General features: G+C 37.4%; 2 non-coding genes across 2 annotated transcripts; one reads left to right on the top strand and one right to left on the bottom strand.

Moving 5' to 3' along the window:
• Positions 1 to 3,119: 3,119 nt before the first annotated feature.
• On the bottom strand, positions 3,120 to 3,227 carry LOC112787740 (small nucleolar RNA R71). Its single transcript, XR_003195135.1, has one exon. It is a non-coding gene; the product is annotated as a small nucleolar RNA R71 (small nucleolar RNA).
• A 5,949-nt stretch (positions 3,228 to 9,176) lies between these two features.
• On the top strand, positions 9,177 to 9,280 carry LOC112788301 (small nucleolar RNA R71). The gene has a single exon (XR_003195669.1). It is a non-coding gene; the product is annotated as a small nucleolar RNA R71 (small nucleolar RNA).
• Positions 9,281 to 12,919: the final 3,639 nt, after the last annotated feature.

Here is a 12,919-nt window from a genome sequence, read left to right as displayed (position 1 = left end):
ACTCGCGATTGTTGGGCGTTAGTGACAGACGCAAAAGGAGGGTGAATCCTATTCCAGCATGATCGAGAACCGACAGATGAATAGCCGTGCCGTGACAGGGTGCGTGAGCATATGATTCACTGAGAGGAGGGGATGTAGCCACTGACAACGGTGATGCCCTTGCATACAGCCAGCCATGGAAAGGAGTAAGACTGATTGGATGAAGATAGCAGGAAAGCAGAGGTTCAGAGGAACGAAAAGCATCTCCATTCTCTTATCTGAAATTCTCACCAATGAATTACATAAGTATCTCTATCCCTATTTTATTATATTAAATTCGAAAACACCATTATCACTTTATATCTGCCTGACTGAGATTTACAAGGTGACCATAGCTTGCTTCATACCAACAATTTCCGTGGGATTCGACCCTTACTCACGTAAGGTATTACTTGGACGACCCAGTGCACTTGCTGGTTAGTTGTATCGAAGTTGTGACAATTATGAATTAAGATCAAAGCACCAAGCTTTGGAGCCATTACCAGGGATTGTTCGAGCCTGGACATCACAATTTCGTGCACCAAGTTTTTGGCGCCGTTGCCGGGGATTGTTTGAGTCTTCGGCAAGCTTTTGGTCCGGTAACATCAGTGCCAGATTCCCTTTTGATCCGGCAACAGCACCAAGTTTTTGGCGCCGTTGCCGGGGATTGTTTGAGTTTGGACAACTGACGGCTCATCTTGTTGCTCAGATTAGGTAATTTTCTTTTTATTTTATTTTCAAAAATTTTTCAAAAATATTTTTAAAAATCTCTCATCTGTTTTCGAAAAAATATAAAAATATTTTCAAAAATTTATTCAAGATTTTTAAGAATGAATTCTAGTGTTTCATGATGATTTGTTGAATCCTGGCTGGCTGTAAGCCATGTCTAATTTTTGGACTAGGGTTTCAACTTACCATCACAAATGAAGAGATTCTCACACACTTAGTTATTCTATACATGAAAAGTATCCATATCTGCTGAAGCTTGGCTGGCCATTGGCCATGTCTAGTGTTTTGGACCGGAGCTTTCATTGAAAGCTTGGCTGGCTAGTGAGCCATGTCTAATTCCTGGACTGAAGCTATAGACTAACATGGCAAGATTCCTGGAATTCATATTAAAAATTTTGGAATCCTTATCTTTCTTTTAATTTTCGAAAAATATAAAATAAAAATCCAAAAAAATCAGAAAATCATAAAAATCAAAAATATTTTTCTGTTTCTTGTTTGAGTCTTGAGTCATGTTATAAGTTTGGTGTCAATTGCATATGCATCTTGCATTTTTTCGAAAATTCATGCATTCATAGTGTTCTTCATGATCTTCAAGTTGTTCTTGGTAAGTCTTCTTGTTTGATCTTGATGATTTTTTGTTTTGTGTCTTTTATTGTTTTTCATATGCATTTTTCGTTTCTTAGAGTCTAAACATGAAAAATTTCTAAGTTTGGTGTCTTGCATGTTTTCTTTGCATTAAAAAAAAAATTTTTCAAAAATATGTTCTTGATGTTCATCATGACATTCATAGTGTTCTTGGTGTTCATCTTGACATTCATAGCATTCTTGCATGCATTCATTGTTTTGATCTAAAAATTTCATGCATTGCATATTTTTCATGTTTTTCATAAAAATTTCAAAAATAAAAAAAATATCTTTCTCTCATCAAATTCGAAAATTTGGATTGACTTTTTCAAAAAATTTTTAAAATCAAATTGTTTCTCATGAGTCAAATCAAATTTTCAATTTGAAAATCCTATCTTTTTCAAAATCTTTTTCAAAAATCAAATCTTTTTCAAATTTCTTAGTTATTTTCGAAAATTCCAAAAATATTTTTCAAAAATCTTTTTCTTATTTTATATCATAATTTTTGAAAATAACAATAGCAATTAATGTTTTGATTCAAAAATTTCAAGTTTGTTACTTGCTTGTTAAGAAAGATTCAAACTTTAAGTTCTAGAATCATATCTTGTGATTTCTTGTGAATCAAGTCATTAATTGTGATTTTAAAAATCAAATCTTTTTCAAAACTAATTTCTATCATATCTTTTCAAAAATATCTTCTCATCTTATCTTTTTCAAAAATATCTTTTCAAAATATCTTTTCTAACCTCCTAACTTCTTATCTTTTCAAAATTTGTTTCAACTAACTAACTAACTTTTTATTTGTTTCTTAACTTTTTCAAAACCACCTAACTAATTCTCTCTTTCTAATTTTCGAAAATATCTCCCCCTTTTTCAAAAATTTCTTTTTAATTAACTAATTATTTTTATTTTTATTTTTATTTCAAAAAAATTTTCGAAAAATACTAACAAATTTTCAAAAACCAATTTTCAAAAATCACTAACTCCTTTTCAAAATAATTTTCGAAAATTATACCTCCCCCATCCTATTCTATTTATTCATTCATATCCTAACATCTCATCTCACATCTCTTCCATTCTCACAGTTGTGTTTCTTCCTTTATATTACATTCTTTGTCTCCCCCTTTTCTTTCACTCACAAAGGGATCCCTATACTGTGGTATAAAGGATCTCTATTATTATTATTATTTTTCTGTGCCTTCTTCTTTGTCATATGAGCAGGAGCAAGGATAAGAACATTCTTGTGGAAGCAGATCCAGAACCTGAAAGGACTCTGAAGAGAAAATTAAAGAGAAGCTAAAATACAACAATCCAGAGATAACCTTTCAGAAATTTTCGAACAGGCAGAGGAGATGGCAGCTGAAAATAATAATAATGCAAGGAGGATGCTTGGTGACTTTACTGCACCTAATTCCAATTTACATGGAAGAAGCATCTCCATTCCTGCCATTGGAGCAAACAACTTTGAGCTAAAACCTCAATTAGTTTCTCTGATGCAGCAGAACTGCAAGTTTCATGGACTTCCATCTGAAGATCCTTTTCAGTTCTTAACTGAATTCTTGCAGATATGTGATACTGTTAAGACTAATGGAGTAGATCCTGAAGTCTACAGGCTCATGCTTTTCCCTTTTGCTGTAAGAGACAGAGCTAGATTATGGTTGGATTCTCAACCTAAAGACAGCCTGAACTCTTGGGATAAGCTGGTCACGGCTTTCTTAGCCAAGTACTTTCCTCCTCAAAAGCTGAGCAAGCTTAGAGCTGATGTTCAAACCTTCAGACAAAAAGAAGGTGAATCCCTCTATGAAGCTTGGGAAAGATACAAACAGTTGACCAAAAAGTGTCCTTCTGACATGCTTTCAGAATGGACCATCCTGGATATATTCTATGATGGTTTATCTGAGCTATCAAAGATGTCACTGGACACTTCTGCAGGTGGATCCATTCACCTAAAGAAAACGCCTGCAGAAGCTCAAGAACTCATTGACATGGTTGCTAATAACCAGTTCATGTACACTTCTGAAAGGAATCCTGTGAGTAATGGGACGCCTATGAAGAAGGGAGTTCTTGAAGTTGATACTCTGAATGCCATATTGGCTCAGAACAAAATATTGACTCAGCAAGTCAATATGATTTCTCAGAGTCTGCATGGAATGCAAGCTGCATCCAACAGTACTCAAGAGGCATCTTCTGAAGAAGAAGCCTATGATCCTGAGAACCCTGCAATAGCAGAGGTGAATTACTTAGGTGAACCTTATGCAAACACCTATAACTCAACATGGAGAAATCATCCAAATTTCTCATGGAAGGATCAAAAGCCCCAACAAGGCTTTAATAATGGTGGAAGAAACAGGTTTAGCAATAGCAAGCCTTTTCCATCATCAACTCAGCAACAGACAGAGAACTCTGAACAAAATGCTTCTAATTTAGCAAATCTAGTCTCTGATCTATCTAAGGCCACTGTAAGTTTCATGAATGAAACAAGGTCTTCCATTAGAAATCTGGAAGCACAAGTGGGCCAGCTGAGTAAAAGGATCACTGAAATCCCTCCTAGTACTCTCCCAAGTAATACAAAAGAGAACCCAAAAGGAGAGTGCAAGGCCATTGACATAAGCGCCATGGCCGAACCTCTGAGGAGAGGAGAGGACATGAATCCCAAGGAGGAGGACCTCCTGGGACGTCCAGTGATCAATAAGGAGCTTCCCTCTGAGGAACCAAAGGACTCTGAGGCTCATCTAGAGACTATAGAGATCCCATTGAACCTCCTTATGCCCTTCATGAGCTCTGATGAGTATTCCTCTTCTGAAGAGAATGAGGATGTTACTGAAGAGCAAACTGCCAAGTTTCTTGGTGCAATCATGAAGCTGAATGCCAAATTGTTTAGCATTAATGCTTGGGAAGTTGAACCTCTCTTGTTCATCAATGAACTAAGTGATCTGGATCAACTGACATTGCCTCAGAAGAGACAGGATCCTGGAAAGTTCATAATACCCTGTACCATAGGCACCATGCTCTTTAAGGCTCTGTGTGACTTTGGTTCAGGAATAAACCTCATGCCCCTCTTTGTAATAGAGAAACTGGGAATCTATGGGGTGCAAGCTGCTAAAATCTCACTAGAGATGGCAGACAGCTCAAGAAAACAGGCTTATGGACAAGTAGAAGATGTATTAGTAAAGGTTGAGGGCCTTTACATACCTACTGATTTCATAGTCCTGGATACTGGAAAGGAAGAGGATGAATTCATCATCCTAGGAAGACCTTTCCTGGCCACAGCAAGAGCTGTGATTGATGTTGACAGAGGTGAAATAGTCCTTCAATGGAATGAGAACTCCCTTGTATTCAAAACTCAAGGATCTCCCTCTGCAACCATGGGGAGGAAGCAGGAAAAGCTTCTCTCCAAGCAGAGTCAACTAGAGCCCCCACAGTCAAACTCTAAGTTTGGTGTTGAACTCCCATATCCAAACTCTAAGTTTGGTGTTGGAGAGTTTCAACAAAGCTCTGCACATCTGTGAGGCTCCATGAGAGCCCACTGTCAAGCTATTGACATTAAAGAAGCGCTTGTTGGGAGGCAACCCAATGTTTATCTAATTCTTATTTTTCATGTTTTCTTAGGTTCATGATCATGTGGAGTCACAAAATAAACAAAAAAAATTAAAAACGGAATCAAAAACAGCAGAAGAAAAATCACACCCTGGAGGAGCATTTGTCTGGCGTTCAAACGCCAGAACAGAGCATAGTTCTGGCGCTGAACGCCCAGAATGGGAGCATCCTGGCGCTGAACGCCCAGAACAAGCATGGTTCTGGCGTTCAACGCCAGAAATGGCAGCAAATGGGCGTTGAACGCCCAAAATGGGCACCAACCTGGCGCTGAACGCCCAGAGTTGTGTGCAAGGGCATTTTGCATGCCTAAATTGGTGCAGGGATGTAAATGCCTTGACACCTCAGGATCTGTGGACCCCACAGGATTATCTCAGGATCTGTGGACCCCACAGGATCCCCACCTACCTCATCATCTCTCTTTCCATTCATGATCATCCCTTCTTTTTTTCCATTTACCACTCACATCCATACACCCACTACCTTCAAAAATTCAACATCTCTCTCCCACCCAATCCCACCCATATGGCCGAATACACACTCCCATCCATCTCCTCCATATCTTCTTCTTATTCTTCTATTCTTTCTTCTTTTGCTCGAGGGCGAGCAACATTCTAAGTTTGGTGTGGTAAAAGCATAGCTTTTTTGTTTTTTCCATAACCATTGATGGCACCTAAGGCCAAAGAAACCTCTAGAAAGAGGAAAGGGAAGACAAAAGCTTCCATCAAGGGTCTATAGCTCAGTGGTAGAACATTTGACTGCAAATCAAGAGATCCCTGAGATACCTCAGGGGATACATTTTCTTCCACACAATTATTGGAAGCAACTAAGGGTGGAACATCAAAAGCACTCCTTCATCCTTCATGAAATCAGAGAAGATCTAAAAGCAATGAAGGAGGAGCAGCAAAGACAAGGAAGAGACATAGAAGAGCTCAAGGACATCACTAAGGTGGATTCATTCCTTGTTCTTACTTTCTCTGTTTTTTTTTCGTTTTCTATGTTATGTGCTTATCTATGTTTGTGTCTTCACTACATGATCATTAGTAGTTAGTAACTTTGTCTTAAAGTTATAAATGTCCTATGAATCCATCACCTCTCTTAAATGAAAAATGTTTTAATTCAAAAGAACAAGAAGTACATGAGTTTCGAATTTATCCTTGAACTTAGTTTAATTATATTGATGTGGTGACAATGCTTCTTGTTTTCTGAATGTATGCTTGAACAGTGCATATGTCTTTTGAAGTTGTTGTTTAAGAATGTTAAATATGTTGGCTCTTGAAAGAATAATGACTAGGAGACATGTTATTTGATAATCTGAAAAATCATAAAAATGATTCTTGAAGCAAGAAAAAGCAGCAAAGAACAAAGCTTGCAGAAAAAAAAAATATAGGCGAAAAAAAAAAGAATAGAAAAAAATAGAAAGAAAAAGAAAAAGCAAGCAGAAAAAGCCAATAACCCTTAAAACCAAAAGCCAAGGGCAAATAAAAAGGATCCCAAGGCTTTGAGCATCAGTGGATAGGAGGGCCTAAAGGAATAAAATCCTGGTCTAAGCGGCTAAACCAAGCTGTCCCTAACCATGTGCTTGTGGCGTGTAGGTGTCAAGTGAAAACTTGAGACTGAGCGGTTAAAGTCAAGGTCCAAAGCAAAAACAAAGAGTGTGCTTAAGAACCCTGGACACCTCTAATTGGGGACTTTAGCAAAGCTGAGTCACAATCTGAAAAGGTTCACCCAATTATGTGTCTGTGGCATTTATGTATCCGGTAGTAATACTGGAAAACAAAGTGCTTAGGGCCACGGCCAAGACTCATAAAGATGCTGTGTTCAAGAATCATCATACTGAACTAGGAGAGTCAATAACACTATTCGAAATCTGAAGTTCCTATAGAAGCCAATCATTCTGAACTTCAATGGATAAAGTGAGATGCCAAAACTATTCAAGAGGCAAAAAGCTATAAGTCCCGCTCATTTGATTGAAGCTATGTTTCATTGATAGTTTGGAATTTATAGTATATTCTCTTCTTTTTATCCTATTTGATTTTCAGTTGCTTGGGGACAAGCAACAATTTAAGTTTGGTGTTGTGATGAGCGGATAATTTATACGCTTTTTGGCATTGTTTTTAGTATGTTTTTAGTAGGATCTAGTTACTTTTAGGGATGTTTTCATTAGTTTTTATGTTAAATTCACATTTCTGGACTTTACTATGAGTTTGTGTGTTTTTCTGTGATTTCAGGTATTTTCTGGCTGAAATTGAGGGACTTGAGCAGAAATCAGATTCAGAGGTTGAAAAAGGACTACTGATGCTGTTGGATTCTGACCTCCCTGCACTCAAAGTGGATTTTCTGGAGCTACAGAACTCGAAATGGCGCGCTTCCAATTGCGTTGGAAAGTAGACATCCAGGGCTTTCCAGCAATATATAATAGTCCATACTTTGGCCAAGAATTGATGACGTAAACTGGCGTTCAACGCCAGACTTCTGCCCAAATCTGGAGTCCAGCGCCAGAAAAGGATCCAAAACCAGAGTTGAACGCCCAAACTGGCATAGAAACTGGCGTTCAACTCCACAAATGGCCTCTGCACGTGCTACACTTAAGCTCAGCCCAAACACACACCAAGTGGGCCCCGGAATTGGATTTATGCATCAATTACTTACTCATGTAAACCCTAGTAGCTAGTTTATTATAAATAGGACCTCTTACTATTGTATTAGGCATCTTTGGTCTCAGTTTTAATCCATTGTTCATCTTAGGAGACTATTGATCACGTTTTAGGGGCTGGCCATCTCGACCATGCCTGGACCTTCACTTATGTATTTTCATACGGTAGAGTTTCTACACTCCATAGAGTAAGGTGTGGAGCTCTGCTGTTCCTCAAAGATTAATGCAAAGTACTACTGTTTTCTATTCAATTCTTCTTATTTCGCTTCTAAGATATCCATTCGCACCCAAGAACGTGATGAAGGTGATGATTATGTGTGACGCTCATCATCCTTCTCCCTTATGAACGCGTGCCTGACAAACACTTCTGTTCTACATGAATTAAGCTAGAATGAATATCTCTTAGATCTCCTAACCAGAATCTTCGTGGCGTAAGCTAGAATGATGGCGGCATTCAAGAGAATCCGGAAGGTCTAAACCTTGTCTGTGGTATTCTGAGTAGGATTCAATGATTGAATGACTGTGACGAGCTTCAAACTCGCGATTGTTGGGCGTTAGTGACAGACGCAAAAGGAAGGTGAATCCTATTCCAGCATGATCGAGAACCGACAGATGAATAGCCGTGCCGTGACAGGGTGCGTGAGCATATGATTCACTGAGAGGAGGGGATGTAGCCACTGACAACGGTGATGCCCTTGCATACAGCCAGCCATGGAAAGGAGTAAGACTGATTGGATGAAGATAGCAGGAAAGCAGAGGTTCAGAGGAACGAAAAGCATCTCCATTCTCTTATCTGAAATTCTCACCAATGAATTACATAAGTATCTCTATCCCTATTTTATTATATTAAATTCGAAAACACCATTATCACTTTATATCTGCCTGACTGAGATTTACAAGGTGACCATAGCTTGCTTCATACCAACAATCTCCGTGGGATTCGACCCTTACTCACGTAAGGTATTACTTGGACGACCCAGTGCACTTGCTGGTTAGTTGTATCGAAGTTGTGACAATTATGAATTAAGATCAAAGCACCAAGCTTTGGAGCCATTACCAGGGATTGTTCGAGCCTGGACATCACAATTTCGTGCACCAATCCTTCTATGAGAGATTAGGATAATTTCTCCATGAGGGATTATAGGTGTTTCCATATGGTTCACCTAAGTAATTTACCTCTGCTATTGCAGGGTTCTCAGGATCATAGGCCTCTTCTTCAGAAGGCGCCTCTTTAGTACTGTTGGATGCAGCTTGCATTCCATTCAGACTCTGAGAAATCATATTGACTTGCTGAGTCAATATTTTGTTCTGAGCCAATATGGCATTCAGAGTATCAATTTCAAGAACTCCCTTCTTCTGAGGCGTCCCATTGCTCACAGGATTCCTCTCAGAAGTGTACATGAACTGGTTATTAGCAACCATGTCAATGAGTTCTTGAGCTTCTGCAGGCGTTTTCTTTAGGTGAATGGATCCACCTGCAGAAGTATCCAATGACATCTTAGCTAATTCAGACAGACCATCATAGAATATATCCAGGATGGTCCATTCTGAGAGCATGTCAGAAGGACACTTTTTGGTCAGTTCCTTGTATCTCTCCCAAGCTTCATAGAGGGATTCACCTTCTTTCTGTCTGAAAGTTTGAACATCCACTCTAAGCTTACTTAGATTTTGAGGAGGAAAGGACTTGGCTAAGAAAGCCTTGACCAGCTTATCCCAAGAGTTCAGGCTATCCTTAGGTTGAGAGTCCAACCATATTCTAGCTCTGTCTCTTACAGCAAAAGGGAAAAGCATGAGCCTGTAGACTTCAGGAGCTACTCCATTAGTCTTAACAGTATCACAGATCTGCAAAAATTTACTTAAGAACTGAAAAGGATCTTCAGATGGAAGTCCATGGAACTTGCAGTTTTGTTGCATCAGAGAAACTAATTGAGGTTTCAGCTCAAAATTGTTTGCTCCAATGGTAGGGATGGAGATGCTTCTTCCATGTAAATTGGAATTAGGTGCAGTGAAGTCACCAAGCATTCTCCTTGCATTATTATTATTTTCGGCTGCCATCTCCTCTTCCTGTTCGAAAATTTCTGACAGGTGCTTGCTGGATTGTTGTAATTTAGCTTCTCTTAGTTTCCTCTTCAGAGTCCTTTCAGGTTCTGGATTTGCTTCAACAAGAATATTCTTGTCCTTGCTCCTGCTCATATGAAAAAGGAGGAACAGAAAAATAATAATAATGGGGATCCTTTTTACCACAGTATAGAGGTCCCTGTGTGAGTAGAAGAAAAGAAGAAGAGAAAATCTGAACTCAGAGAGAGAGAGGGGGTTCGGATTTTTGGTGAGTGAGGAAGAGATGTTAGTAAATAAATAAATAAATAGAAGGAGATGAGAGAGAAGAATTTTCGAAAATTATTTTTGAAAAAGAGTTACTGATTTTCGAAAATGGTTTTTGAAAAAGGGTAGTAATTTTCGAAAATTAAAATCAAAAATTAAAATAATTAGTTAATTAAAAAGAAATTTTGAAAAAGAGGGAGATATTTTCGAAAATTAGAGAGAGAGAGAGTTAGTTAGGTAGTTTTGAAAAAGATAAGAAACAAACAAAAAGTTAGTTAGTTAGTTGAAACAAATTTGAAAATCAATTTTGAAAAGATAAGAGGATAGGAAGTTAGAAAAGATATTTTAAAATTAAATTTTTGAAAAAGATAAGATAAGAAGATATTTTTGAAAAGATATGATTGAAATTAGTTTTGAAAAAGAATTGATTTTTAAAATCACAATTAATGACTTGATTCACAAGAAATCACAAAATATGATTCTAGAACTTAAGGTTTGAATCTTTCTTAACAAGCAAGTAACAAACTTGAAATTTTTGAATCAAAATATTAATTGATGATGTTATTTTCGAAAATTATGTGATAAAGATAAGAAAAAAATTTTTGAAAAATATTTTTAAAATTTTCGAAAATAACTAAGAAAAATGAAAAAGATTTGATTTTTGAAAAAGATTTTGAAAAAGATAAGATTTTTAAATTGAAAATTTGAATTGACTCATAAGAAACAACTAAATTTTAAAAAGTTTTGAAAAAGTCAACTCAAATTTTTGAATTTATGAGAAGAAAAAGGAGAAGATATTTTTTTTTATTTTTGAATTTTTAATGATGAGAGAGAAAAACATGAAAATGATGCAATGCATGAAAGTTATGGATCAAAACAATGAATGCAAGAATGCTATGAATGTCAAGATGAACACCAAGAACACTTTGAAGATCATGATGAACATCAAGAACATATTTTTGAAAAATTTTTAATGCAAAGAAAACATGCATGACACCAAACATGGAAATCTTTAATGCTTAGGCACTAAGAATTCAAGAATGCATATGAAAAACACCATACAACACAAAACAAGAAAACATCAAGATCAAACAAGAAGACTTACCAAGAACAACTTGAAGATCATGAAGAACACTATGAATGCATGAATTTTTCGAAAATTTTATGCAAACTTTAAAACATGCAATTGACACCAAACTTAAAAATTGACTCAAGACTCAAACAAGAAACATGAAATAATTTTTTTGATTTTTATGATTTTATGACTTTTTTGGATTTTTGTATATTATTTTTCGAAAAACATATGGAAAAAGAAAAATAAGAAATCCAAAATCTTTAAGAAGAATTCCAAGAATCTTTCAATATTAGCCTAAAGCTCCAATCCAAGGGTTAGACATGGCTTAATAGCCAGCCAAGCTTTAGCAGTACAAGCAATTCTCTAACATGTGGAGGCCTCAGTCCAAATAACTTTAGACATGGCTTTACAGCCAGTCAGGCTTCAACATGCTTCATGAAACACTAGAATTCATTCTTAAAAAATTTTAGAATAATTTTCGAAAACAGATGAGAAATTTTTGAAAGATTTTTGAAAAATTTTTGAAAATAGAACAAAAAGAAAATTACCTAATCTGAACAACAAGATGAACCGTCAGTTGTCCAAACTCGAACAATCCCCGGCAACGGTGCCAAAAACTTGGTGCACGAAATTGTGATCTCAGGCAACGGCGCCAGAAACTCTGTACGCACGTCTTAATAAATCGTTTTTCATTCACAACTTCGATACAACTAACCAGCAAGTGCACTGGGTCGATCCCACGGAGATTGTTGGTATGAAGCAAGCTATGGTCACCTTGTAAATCTCAGTCAGGTGGATATCAAAAGGTTATAGAGTTTTCGAAATTAAATAATAAATAGAAAATAAGGATAGAAACACTTATGTATATCATTGGTGAGAATTTCAGATAAGTGTATAGAGATGCTTTCGTTCCTCTGAACCTCTGCTTTCCTGCTGTCTTCATCCAGTCAGTCTTACTCCTTTCCATGGCTGGCTTTATGTAAGGACATCACCGTTGTCAATGGCTACTTTTTATCCTCTCTGGAAAATGATCCGATGTGCTGTCACTGCATGGCTAATCGTCTGGAGGCATCACCCTTGTCAATGGCTGCATCCCATCCTCTTGTGAAAATGGTCCAAATGCTCTGTCACAGCACGGCTAATCATCTGAGGTTCTCGATCATACTGGAATAGGATTCACCCTCCTTTTGCGTCTGTCACTACGCCCAGCACTCGCGAGTTTGAAGTTCGTCACAGTCATTCAATCCCAGAGTCCTATTCGGAATACCACAGACAAGGTTTAGACTTTCCAGACTCTCATGAATGCCGCCATCAATCTAGCTTATACCACGAAGATTCTGATTAAGAGATCCAAGAGATACTCATTCAATCTAAGGTAGAACGGAAGTGGTTGTCAGGCACGCGTTCATGGGGGAATGATGATGATTGTCACGTTCATCACATTCAGGTTGAAGTGCGAATGAATATCTTAGAAGCGGAATAAGTTGAATTGAATAGAGAAATAGTAGTACTTTGCATTAATCTTTGAGGAATAGCAGAGCTCCACACCTTAATCTATGGAGTGCAGAAACTCTACCGTATGAAAATACATAAGTGATAATGGTTCAGGCATGGCCGAATGGCCAGCCCCCATGAAAGTCTAAGATAGCATAAAACTGATCAAAGATCTCTAATACAATAGTAAAAAGTCCTATTTATACTAAACTAGTTACTAGGGTTTACAAAAGTAAGTAATTGATGCATAAATCCACTTTCGGGGCCCACTTGGTGTGTGCTTGGGCTGAGCTTGAATGTTACACGTGTAGAGGTCAATCTTGGAGTTGAACTCTAGTTTGTAACGTATTTCTGGCGTTCAACTCTGGCTTGTGACGTGTTTCTGGCGTTTAACTCCAGACAGCAGC

Source organism: Arachis hypogaea, chromosome 20 (assembly GCF_003086295.3).
Source record: "Arachis hypogaea cultivar Tifrunner chromosome 20, arahy.Tifrunner.gnm2.J5K5, whole genome shotgun sequence".
NCBI lineage: Eukaryota > Viridiplantae > Streptophyta > Magnoliopsida > Fabales > Fabaceae > Arachis > Arachis hypogaea.
The sequence above is the reverse complement of the archived record's forward strand: the minus strand, read 5'-3'. Positions and strand labels throughout refer to the sequence as shown.